Source organism: Hyposmocoma kahamanoa, unplaced genomic scaffold (genome assembly GCF_003589595.1).
Source record: "Hyposmocoma kahamanoa isolate Upper Pololo Valley unplaced genomic scaffold, ASM358959v1 210, whole genome shotgun sequence".
NCBI classification, from domain to species: Eukaryota; Metazoa; Arthropoda; class Insecta; order Lepidoptera; family Cosmopterigidae; genus Hyposmocoma; species Hyposmocoma kahamanoa.
This window is the reverse complement of record NW_020653731.1, coordinates 466,526-480,026: the sequence shown is the minus strand read 5'-3', so window position 1 is coordinate 480,026 and position 13,501 is coordinate 466,526. Positions and strand designations below refer to the sequence as shown.

At 37.2% G+C, this 13,501-nt stretch overlaps 1 protein-coding gene across 1 annotated transcript in view; it reads right to left on the bottom strand.

Annotated features, from left to right (window-relative positions):
- LOC113227331 (patj homolog) overlaps positions 1-13,501 on the bottom strand; it is a 195,665-nt gene that overhangs the window by 102,547 nt on the left and 79,617 nt on the right. The gene's annotated exons all lie outside the window — the stretch shown is intronic.

Here is a 13,501-nt window from a genome sequence, read left to right as displayed (position 1 = left end):
TGGGTTTGTTTACAATGCTTGGAAATGTAATCTTTTCGCTACGTATAATAAGTGAAAGGATTTTATCTTTGCAATATTTCAATTTTACGTTTTAAAGAACGCTTAATTTAAGACCAATATTTTATATATTTAAAGTTATATCTTTTTACCGCCATCGACCGCTGCTTATATCACTTAATCGATTTATTGTCTGCCTTGATTAGATTTTATAAATTATAGCTGCCACCGACTGCCATCTTGGATTTGAGAAGACATTTACTAACTGGCCTCAAAACAAAACATATAATAATAATAATCTAATAAATATTAATTATTAACTAAAAAACCAATAGTCTTGTTTTACCTATAAAAATATAATATTTTCCGCGGTGCCATACAAACTGCAGCATTGTGCGCTGTGAGCATTACTGTTTTCCTTTTTTTTACCCCAACCGAAAATCTTCCCCCGGACACGAGTTGTCAAAGTTGGCGGATGATGAGATAATATGGCGAATTGGAGATATATCAACCCGACACAAAACTATTGTGATTGCGGATCCACCACACAAAGTAATAATAATTGTATGACAAAATTGAGATAAATGGTAATTAAATACTAGTTGTACAAAGTGATTTGTTCAAACTCTGATCATCCAAACTAGGCACATGCCTATATCTTGGAAATGTCCGGCCACATAAATTGAGCTATTGGAGTAAAAATTACATTAACAGATATTTAGGCATTGGTACTATAAAGGGGCAAGGTTTGAAATATTACAAACTAGATTACCAGTAAAATACAAAGGAATTAGGTAAGTGTGTTTATGTATGTGTGTGTGTGTGTGTGTGTATAATGGTGTGAGTCTATTCGAGTGTGAGTGTCAGTGGGTGTGTATGTTGGAGCGTGTGTGGGTGAACGTGTGGGTGTGTGTGTGGGAGTGAGTGTGGATGAGTGAGTGTGAGAATTTGTGTATGTGGGTGTAAGTGAGTGATTAAGTGCTGTTTGGTAGTAGAATTTCTGTATCATCGTAGTTCAGATTTAAAAGCCAATTTGACAAAGTATGTTTAACCTCAAATTTATTTAAATTGTTAATGTTCAAAATGTTGTTAACACGGTTGTATATTATGGAGCTGGATATATGATACTGTCGAGATGAAAACGTTGTTTTGTGTGGGGGGACGGGACAGACTGTGCGTTTTTTTCCTTTTGGAAGGGTCAGCCAGTGGTACCAAAGGGTGTTTCCATATAACTGCACGAAGCACAAAGAGTTGTCTCACTGTCAAAACTCTAGAGATGGAATATAAATCTTTACTAGGAAATCTGTAGGGTTTGGAGTGAATGACTCATTGAAACACTGGAAGTATGTCTCATTTGCTCTTATGTCCCGTGTCCAACCAGCAGCACCCGCGAAGAGCTGCCAAAAGCAACATATAGGGGCATAGAGGTGGCTACTTACTGGGCCAAAGAAATATAACACTGGTTTTTTATATGCCTGTAATTCAACAAGCACCCTTACCCTTCCAAAACAGAACGCAGTAATGCTCACATTATTGCTTGGCGGCGGAAATAGGTAAGGTGACAGTACTTCCCTGGACGAACTCTTTCACAAGGAGATCTATTGCTACTCATTCGTAAGGCTGAGTCCACTGAGAAGAATGAGTAAGAAATTCTAGGGCTTGCTCTTCGTAAATCGCCCCTCCCACGTAAAGTATCGTATGTTAAAATTGCCAAGTTTACAGGGGAGCCTTTTAAAGTTCTGAACTCACTGAAATAAGCATAACACGTGACTTTAGATTTCTCACTTTTGTTCGGCAAATCTCGTAACACACGTTGAGTATCATAAAATCCTAGATATCGGTTAGATGATCTATTAGATGATCACTCTATGTGAGTAACAAGCTTTGCCAAATGAAACGGAGAACTTTAAAACACTCCCCTGTAAACTTGGCAATTTCGACATACGATACTTTACGTAAGTGGCGTCGAAATATACATTTGTACATATTTATCACTTACAATGTTTATTTCAGATCCAGACAACCTGCAAGAGCAAAACGGGTCACTACCATGGAACATCGTCATCCAAGTGCGCAGAAGCTGTATATAACCTAGTAAGTAAATAAATAAATAAATAACGCACACACTCAACATAGCCCCGCACTAGGGAAACCCTGTGTCGCGGGTGCCATGGGCACACACATAGACAACCACAAATTACACCCAAACTCACGAGAGAATTAAATGTAGGCCATACAAATATTTCTCCCGGCCCGGGAATCGAACCTGGGACCTCTGCGTAGCACTCCGGCATGGTAACAGTTCGGCCACGGAGGCAGGCAAAGTGGCAAATTTTGAATATCAACCGGAATCTTATTTCATTACAGAAGTGTATACATTGCCCCGTAGATGAATTTTGTGACTTTATGAAGACGACTGACAAGAACAGTCGGTTTATTTTTATTCCTCGTTTTAATGGTATGTTTACCGCTACTTTCCATTAAAATGTAACTATTCCTCTCAAAAATTAAATTTTCATAAATGTTTTGTGACGCTAATATAAGAATGTCAATTTCTTTAACTTCGCTCTTGTTATTAATTTAATTTATTAACTTAATTTCTTTAACTTGTCACCTGTCTTGCAAACTGCAAATTTTTTCTGAAGCTTATTTTTATGTTTTGTGTTATTATTCATGTTTAAAAGTGATTTGAGTGTTTTGTGTATGTTGTGCTTTGTTGGCTGTTAAGTGTTTTCTTTTTCATAATCTTTATAATATGTGTTTTTTTAGCCGTTTGGAAATTTTAGTTTTTAAATAAGTCCGAGATACACAGAGTGCGTGGTTTCTCTCCTCTCCCGTCACTCCCCACCACATAATCAGCACAAAATACTCCATTCCACATCCTACTCAGTGAGCACAAGCGTCATACACCAGCAATAAAAAGGATTCCACGAGGTGCTAGGATCTCCGTCGCTAATGCTCTTTCCCTCGCCCTGCAAAATTGCGTCAAACACAATGAACCTGACAGTTGGCAACATCTCCTGTCCTTTGCCTACAAGATACTCAATGTCTCGGCTGACGGCGGTTCCACCCTGACATAAAAAATTAAAAACAACTGCTCTTGTCCCCCACTCCATTCCTCCGTTTCTTCTCGTAGTTCCCCTGATATTATCCAGAAGGATTGAGAACAAAATTAGCGACGGAGATCTCAAAGGTGCAGCACAGCTTCTCTTCTCCCACGACGTCATCTCACCTGACAACCCTGACACTGTAACCGCCCTTGAGAGCAAGCACCCTTCATCTCCTGCAGCACCTTACTTTTTGGATCCACCCTGCCCTCCAAATTCTTGCCTTCAAGTCAACGAAAAGGTCATCTTATCGAGCATTTCGTTCTTTACGCCAGGTTCCGCTGCAGGTCTGGACGGGTTATCCCCATAGTTTCTATATCTATGGTTATCCAGTCGATATAATAGAATATCTTTTTTCAACATTTCAACGACAAAACCATGGAATTAATGTATACAGAGCTTAACAAACTAGTGGAATAATTTCACAAGAATAATTGAATATCATGGTAGTCAAACGTGATGACATTCAATAAAACTTATAAATTACAATTATAAAAGCGACATCTCTTATCGCTGTAAAGGTAACTGAGGGTGAGTGAATAAAAACTTTCATAGATTTCTCACAGATGGATCTACGGCAAAAACGTCGTTAAAAACTAAAAACAAAGACCTGAAATAAGCGCAGAAAAATTCATAATGTCCGCTAGTGCGTCCCGTGGTTTATTTGACATAACATATGGCACGGTTTGTTGGAAGACGTTGGTTTAAATCCAACCGGATCGAAGGAATTTTTTCTTAGTGTTCAATTTTTCTGGTAATAATTAGATATATTTTACAATTTATTATCACTAGAATTTACCCAAGTAACTACCACCACGCTTAAATTACTGACTGATTAAATACATTTGTGCATGCCCATGTCATTGTGGTATTATTTAAAAAAATGTTGAATCTAGATAAATCTGTGTATCTTCAATACGTATTTTGCAACTTTTAAACAACCTGCGTTTACACAAATAAATAAATTATGAATTATAAAATAGCCTCCCAATCTAATTTCAAAGTGAAAAACCCAGTTGATGACGTCTATGTGACGTCACGAAATATCTACACCCTGAATTGTGCGGGAGCCCCAGCGTCATGTCTCGAAATAGATCATGTATTTAAGGTCCGTTGTACACACGAGACAGAAAATTGCGCCTTTCTTTGTTCGAGTCTGTTTTTCCTCATTTTCCCTCTTCCTACATTGAAAAGCTTATATCAAAAATAGATTTACAATCGCATAAAAGAACGAAATAATCTTATTGATGTTTTTTTTAGTTTCCAGCACAACATACATTTTAGAAATAACATCGTTAATACTGCTTTCTTAAAGCTGCGTTATTGATAGAGATTTTGAAAACTGCTTTTTAGTTTGAAGCTTAAAATCGTTTAAGCGAAAAAAGCTTGCAACATCGTGCTGACAGGGAAAAGCGAGATTAGGCCTCTAAATGGTATAGGATAAGAACCGATTTCATTGATCTATTTTTTGTTGGAAATAGGGTACCTCATTGGTCCCATTTAAATTTGAAGAAAATATTCCACCTCTAAGGGTAGCAAATTAGGGGATAAATCAGGTTTATTAGACTGCAATCACTTTCCATAAACCGTTTTCAATAAAAGTGGCAAATAGATCTAAAGGTATAATTATTTGGCATCCTCTCAATTGTACAACGGAATTACTGGGTCGGTTTTCAAACGATACGCATGAAACTTGAAACGATCATAAAAAATACAATGGAATAAACTCTCTGTCGGAGTTTTCCCGCATGAATGCAGCATGGAGTCCTTCAAAAGGGGTTTGAGAAGGGTCCTAAAGAATTGGCAACGCGTTCGTGACGCACCTGGTGTTGCAGGCGTCCATAGGCGATTGTAACCGCTTTCCATCAGGCGGACTGTATGCGATCTGAGATAATTGAGGTCAATTGTCACCCATGTTATATTCTATTCTTCTTATTAAGGTGCCATTTCCTACCGGAGGTCAGCTATCACTATAGCTACTTGAGTCCGTAAAGTTTCGGCTCGGAATAGTCCTGTGGTACTTTTTTGTTTTTGAAACTATGTGGATTTTCTACGACCACGTCTTCTGCGGCCTGTACTCTCGTTCTGCTTTCGACATCCATCCGAAACAATTACTTGAAGTAAGATAAATAATAATCTACCATAGGAAATGAAACTATTTTTCCGGATTTAAATCGCGTATATTGGTTTTTTCAAACAAACCGACGTTTCGGGCCCTTTACAGGTCCCATGGTCACGGTTGACTGAGGTGGTACAGTCTTCAACCAGTTATGTCTAATATTAATGCAAACCACCCTATTTTTTCACTATAGTTACAATAGTTATTAATTGAATACCTTATTTTTAATTTTACAAAGAAAACATTCCAATTTACGCTACATTAAGTTTTACAAATTATTTTATTGAATGAATTTTTATTAACTTCAATTTATTATTAATTAATAATAGAAATTAGAATAAACTAAAACATATTAATTAGTACTGCAGTCTTATGCCTGTTTGGGATTTTTCATTAGAAGAAATACTGGATCCCAAACTGGTGGTACGGAGAAACCATCTTCCCTGTTGAAATTAGGATGTTTTTTAATTTCAATGGCCTCTCGCAGCATCCTGGGTAGATAACAATAAAAATAAAATAATGTACCATATTAAAAGATGCATGATAGGAATGAAGCTTCATACTTGACATTATTTTTTTTATTTGGTCGAGTATTACTTATTTGAGAATAAATTGTTTCGGAAGAATGTTGGACGGAGAACGAGAATCTCTATTCCCCTGGATTTTATTCCTTGCTGAATGAGTTGCAGTAGAGAGTATTTTTCGCTCCGTAGGATGCTCCCGAAGTTCTGCATTTTCCTCCTTTTTACTGTTTTCTGGGGGTAGATTCATATCATAACCTTACGAAAACTCAATTGTCGACCGATTTCTTTTCATTTTTACTCACAACACCCGAATCGAACGTCAAACTGTCATATTCAAAACCGAACCGAAATGACGTCACACCCGTACGATTACTCGAACTTCTCGATCGGCAAAGACTGCAAACGTTATTCAGAGATGAAAGTTACCAAACGTCCTGTAGTTTACAAAGCAAGAATGTAATATGGAAATCTCTTATTAATTTTAAATAAAGTCTGGATTGCGTTCAATTTTATTAATGTATTTTAATGCAAAACTAATGCATTCCCATATTTTTGCCCTTTGAAGTCTTAAAAATGTATTTATGTATAAGGATTTTCATTTTTCTTATAATCTATATTCGCCGACTAACTCCGTAAACGTTGTTGGATAACGATATCGTATCCGAATCCGAATAGAACGTTTTAGCTCGCATGTTCTGACTAGCTCGGAAAGCGTAAAGCTCTTACATACGTATTTGTTCCTTTAAACCAAACCAACGTTTCCAGCTATTCACAGGTTCCATAGTCAAGGCTGACTGAGATGTTATGAGCCAGTCAAACATCTATATCTAATATAGCATTTTTTTTCTAATACCAAGTGACGGAACGAACAAGTCGTGCGCCTGTTGGTAAGCGACATGTCTATCCATAACAGTTTCAGCGCCACTCAAAGCATCAAATCACCAAGATCTGCCACCACGCCCATCACCGTGAGACATATTATCTTGACAAGTCCCACATGCCTGTAATTTCGCCAGTTATTAGTCCATGTCTAACAAACATATATACCTAATAATATGTTAAAAAAAGTTTTAAATAATATAACAATATTTAAATTTTTATTGAATTGATATTCAATTATTTATCAATAGGGATGAGTTCTGTGACACTTCTAATTTTGACGTTTCTACGCATATGATTGATAAATAATCTGTCAACCAGGTTACAAAAATAATTAGTAAATTTTTAATAAGTTTTAATGTACCAAAATCAAACAATATTTGTTGTAATTTTAAGTAAAAATTGTGGTATATTATGTAGACAGAAAATGAAATAATATATATAAAAATAAATTACACCAACTGCTTGATGCGTAAAACGGATTATTTATCCATAGAGATTTACACCACAGAATCAATAAATCGAGTCTGTTTTTGTATAACTTTCGTTAATACGAGGCATTTACATACCTTGTTAGCGAGTTTTACTTTGTTTTTAGCTTTGTATGATGTTTTTGGAGTAATTGTTCAAATTCCGTTACGTTACTGTTGATTTTATGCTTTATTGTTGACTTTTTGTTTGGCTGTGTAGTTTTTAGGGATAGACACAACATAAATTACCCTAATTACTTAATGTGTAAAACGAAATATTTATCCATAGATATTTACATCATAAGTTTGTTCATTAGTTGTTCTTAAATTATTTTCTGTAAACCGATTCCCTCTTCGTTACAAATTATCTCGATAAGATATTTAAATCGATTTTTTTGCATGCGAATTTACATTACTACATCTCTAGAAACTTCAAATTTCAAACGTCACCGGAATCATCCCTATTGAAATGGACTATAGTTTGTTATAATTATTAATACAAAGATCGAACACTCAGAAAAAATTCCTTCGATCCAGCCGGATTCGAACCGACGTCTTCTTGATACTGTGACAGACGCTATACCAACTTAGCCACGGAACGAACCAGCGGACCTCACGAATTTCTCCATGTGCTTGCTTCGTATCTTTGTATTTGGTTTTTCAACGACTTTTTAGCCGTAGCGCCATCTATGAGATATCGATATAACGGTAGCCTGTATCATTTTTTAATTGAAAATAGTCAAAAGAGATTACTTTTCAGCTGCCTCACGTAAGTTATGTATTTCATATTACAATTGCTTAAAACCGTAGCGTTTTCGAAACACGTCCATGTAAAACACTACTGGAGTTGGGTTAACCGCCACGGATATCCGGGGAAAATGGATGGGGTCGAAAATAGATAGTGTTTTGTAAAGGCTATTTTATTTTTGACCGACTTCTTCACATACATAGGTTCTCAATTTTACATGTAATAAATTTATTTATTACATATAAAATTGCAAGAACAATACGGGTCACTACCATTTATTTTTGCCATCCAAGTACGCAGAAACTGTACATAGTTATATTATAACTCGTAACTAAATGGAAGATGTTGAATATCAACCGGAATCTTATTATAGAAACGGATACATTGCCTCATGAATTTGTGAAGACGACTGTCAAGCACAGCCTGCTATTTTCTTATTCCTCGTAGTAATGTTATGTTTATCACTTATTTATTTTTTCATAAAAAAAATTTTATTCTCAACCATCGAGTATATAACCAGAAATGGAGGGCCATCCTCCCTGGCAACTCAACAGGCCAATGGGCCTTATATAACTTTTAAATATTAACTCTCGTTTGCACTGAAATCACAAATTAGAAAGCTGAAATAATACAGCGTCACAACTGACCTGTGTGTACGTCTCCGTATATTCCAAAAATATTCTGTATTTGTTATAATAAAGATAATATATCTAACAATGGGGGCTGTGCCATTCGGTGGTGTGGGAAAAACAGCAAAGCATCTAATTACAAAAGAAATATTTCGTCGGTAATTAAATATGTAATTTTTTCATTTTCGTCCATTTTAGCAAAGCTCAAGTTAACTGGTCGTTTTCAAGTGAGACAATTGACGACACCCGTCAATTGTTTCGAATTCGCGCTGGCCAATCGGAGCGCAGTTGTCCCAATCATGACAGAATAGATTTCAAATAAATTAAATTACGTTTCGTCATATACTCGATGCCCTATAATTATTAAACTACCGGCACACTATGATATCAGTTTTGACAAATTACAATAGTGACGTGAAGTCTCAATTCATTATCCAAAAAAAATAAACAAATGCGAATCGCATAAGGAACTCACGTGTCTGACTATTTAAAACTGTTCTTTGCGTACGTTTGGTCATGTCAACGAAATCCGCAACAAAAGGCGTAAACAAAGTCCAAATTAACGAGCAAGGGTCGACAGTATTGCAGTATCAATATCCAAAACCCAAAGTCAGGTCAAAACTATATATTATCACAATCACAGTTGCTTTGCAACTGCTTTGTTTGGCATTGAGTTTTAACGCGAGTTTGCCGAAAGTAAAAGTTGTGCTAGCCAACGATCCTATTAGTGACGATCGTATTAGATTTCATTTTTAAAGAATTCAAATGTCAGATTTCATTTTAAAAAACAAATTCCGAATTGTTTCGTAAAATTATGCCATAAACATTCCATACATTTTATCAGCACGACACCATTGACAACAATGCACATCAATTAGCTCCTTCAAAGTATTTCTGAATTAATACGAAACTTAATGAGCGGACGAACGTCAATGTTCAATGTAAATTAATTTTTGTCAAAAAACTTGAAAATTGCCCAGAGGCTTAAGAACACGCCGTTCTGCCCGCTGCCCCGTCTGTCGCCATCGGGCGCATGTCAACGTTGCATCTATATCAAATTTTCTGTGCCTATTCTTTTTTATTCATATTAATTTTAAGCGCGCAGATTGTGGGACGCGAGTGGCGACTCCTAAAAGCAAAATAAAGAGAACGGACACTCTCCGCCCCTCCCTAATTTTAAATACTGCACCACGCCCCGCAAATTGCCGGTCACATTGACTGAACGACAACAAGGCCGCCGGCGAGCCGTTTTCGCGCGAAGACGGCTTTGATATTTGAATATAGTTTTCATTTACTAATTACGAAACTTGTACGTTAATATAAAACATCATTTTACGTTACTATTTATAATAGTCGTGAATTGTGCTGTGTACGGCTGTTTGTCATCATTTTCCGATAAATGAAACGAATGTAAAACAACTTATGTCTGGGACTCATTCAGTTATTGTTTTCTTCGTTTATTTACTGCAGAGTAATATATGTATGTATAAAAAATACAGATTTATTATATCAACATAATGAGACGCCATGACTTCGCGAATTTTCTATTCGTATTGCCGATAAATATTACGTAGGTAGTGAATATATCTAATTATTAACTAAACTTGGACAAGCAATTTCATGTACCTTAGTTACCTTACTTAAAAGTACATGTCCGAAATATAACATTTTAAGTGCTTTTAATATATTTTTGAAATAAATATACCTAATAGACATGTATAATTATTAGGATTCTATATTCTATTATGTAATTGAATCATAGATAATAGATTTGCGTTAGCATTTTCGCTATGTTGCCGCTCTGATCACGTAACGTAATAGTGCAAGAAAGTGATGGGTAACCCTGCCACTTCACGCACACATTTGCGCGTGTGTAGATAGCGCCTTGCTGTATGTAGTAGTAGTAGGTAAATAATTTTCGACTGTTGCATGGAGTGTCCGGGGTGTGGCGACAGTGTGATCGACTATATACGAAGTTATTTGTAAAATATCAACAACCTCGCACGACATATTACTGGCATCATAAACAACAACTTTTGTTCAATTACTTTTTACAAAACTTAAACAAAACGTTTAAGAGAGTAATGTGAGAATTGCGTTCCGGTTTTGAAGATGCTGGTGAAATTATAGGCACGTAGTCCCGTTACTTGAAGTCACAAAAAAAACATTTGACTGACATTTTTTAATTACAATTACATCAAAAAATTTAAATCAAAAACCAAGTCTTCCTGTGAGTGTTAGTGGTGTACATGATTCCAGTCAAATAGCGAATGCATTCCGGTGTCATTTCAAGGTTAGGTTGCCACTTTCGTCCGTGCAGCGGGTGCCCGATGTAGAGTGTGGTAGGGGTGAGTTACGTATAAGGTTCTTACCCCGTGAAGTGCATTCCATTATAAACAAAATGGTGAGGGGAAAGTCTCCCGGTCACGATGGGCTCAGCATAGAGCACCGAAAGTACGCTAGAGAGCACTTGCCGCAGGTGTTGGCCATGTTTTTCAACTCATGTTTGAGTCATAGTTACTTGCTCGATGATCTTATGTACACGGTGGTTGTACCAGTAATAAAGAACAAAACCGAAGATTCCTCTGACTTGTCTAACTACAGGCCCATATCTCTGGCTACTGTGATAGATAAGGTGTTGGATAGTCTGCTTGATAAACGCCTTGATAAAGTAATTAACTTACATGACAATCAATTCGGTTTCCGGCCTGGATTGTCCACAGAAAGCGCTATCCTGTGTCTCAAGCAGACTGTCCAACACTATACTACCCGTAAAACGCCTATATACGTGTGTTATCTGGACTTGTCAAAGGCGTTTGAACTAATTTCATATAAGATAAGATAAGATAAGATAAGATAAGATAAGATAAGATAAGATAAGATAAGATAAATTTATTTCAATATTACTTAATCTAATACAATTATAATGAAAACAATGTAATTGAAGATAAAATATTAAAATAAACAGTAATAAACAAAACAAAAAAAATCTAAATTATATAAAATAATCATGTCGTAATCATAATCAATATAACACTCTATGGCACAAGCTTGAGAGTGAGACTGGTTCACCATGGGAGTTGAGTGCAATTTTAAAATTCTGGTACAGCCACCAAAACAATACAGCGGGGCGGGTGCTCAATCGGATGTGTACAGGTTGGAGTGTGGAGTTAGGCAGGGGGGTTTGAGTTCGCCGCTGCTCTTCAATCTGTACTTGGACGGGCTGATGGGTGAGCTCAGAAGTAAGAAAATTGATTGTCATATTGATGGGGCTTGCGTTAATCATATATGTTACGCTGATGACATGGTGCTTTTGAGCCCATCTATCGGCGCCCTGCACAGGCTGCTAAAGATTTGTGAGTCTTATGCGGTGGCTCATGGGCTCAGATACAATGCGCTGAAGAGTGAGTGCACGGCATTTAAAGCAGGTACCTAAACGTATACCATAGTGCCTTCCATTGGTCTAGGCGGCACTCCTCTAAAGCAGACAAAACAATTTAAGTATCTGGGTCACTGGGTCACCGAGGACCTATACGATAATGCCGATGTGGAAAGGGAGCGCAGGTCGCTGGCTGTCCGTTGCAATATGTTGGCTCGGAGGTTTGCACGATGTACAGATGAAGTAAGGGTAATGCTTTTAAAAGCATATTGCCAGGCTTTTTACACGTGCAACCTTTGGGTCAGTTAGACGCGGCGGACGTAAGAAGCACTGCGCATCCAGTACAACAATGCGTTCAGGATGCTGTTACGACTTCCACCTTTCTGTAGCGCGTCAACCATGTTTGCTGAGAAACATGCCGACGATTTCTACACTATCATGCGAAAGTGTAGTGCATCGCTACTCCGTCACATGCGTCTCAGAACAGCATCCTGAGCACATTGGCGGAAAGCTTGGAGTCCCCAATGCTGGGGCGGTGGATGCGCTGGCACACTGCTGTCCTGACTTTGGCTGGTTTTATTTCATTATTTTAAACCTAATAAAAGCTTAGTATTTTTCTTTACTAACAAACGTTATGGATGAATGTAAGTCTGAAATAAATGGATTATTCTTATTACTTGGATCTTATCTGGTAGTTAAGTAGCATCTACTGGTTATATACTCGATGTGTGTAGGAAGTTCAAACGTGCAAGCGCCCTCGCCGACGACCCCTACCATCGCTCCTGCGTCTTGCATCGGATAGGTGTTTACGCTAACGCTTTCTTTTGTTACCGTACAGAATTATCATTAGAGCAATCTATTTAAATATACACATTTTGAATGAAAGTAAAATCTGATGTATTATTCAGTCATGGAACAAAAGTTATTTATAATGTCGTAAATGTAGCCCAAAGAGATTTTTTATGTCACTAAATGACGGGACGAACACGTCGTGACTGGTGGGAAGCTACACGTTTATCCATTGCAATTGCAGTGGCACTCAGAGCTTTAAATCGCAAAGACCCCTCAGGGGCACTGCCACTGCGCCCATCACCCTGAGACATAAGTTGACAAGTCCATATGCCTGTAATTTCACCAGCACCCTTACTTACCTTTCCAAATCGGAACACATTACCGCTTGGCAGCAGAAATAGGTAAGTACTTCCCTGGACGAAATCTTTCACTCTACAATCAGTAGAGCTATTATACAGCTATATACTTATTTTACAAATAACCCTCTATTCGGGTTAGTCTAAAAAATGCCTCTTCACTCTAGCCTAATGCTTTTCACTCACTCCAAATTGTGGTTTGTAGGGAAAGACAGACAACCGGAAATACATTCCACTTTGTTTACCGTACGCATTTAGTCCACCTTTCATTAAAAGGTACATCTGACTTTTTGCCGAATTGTAAGAAAATACAGTAAAGATAATTACTAGTTGAACGGCCCTTGATGCTAACTGTATTCAATCTTTTCATAGAGATTATCCTTGTCCGCAAGAGCAAACCGCACAGCCGAAATGTCTGTTCTTAACGCCCTTAATGTCGTCACATTCAGCCCATGTTGATTACACGGATCAGTCAGAAGGATCGTGATCTTTCGATCCCGG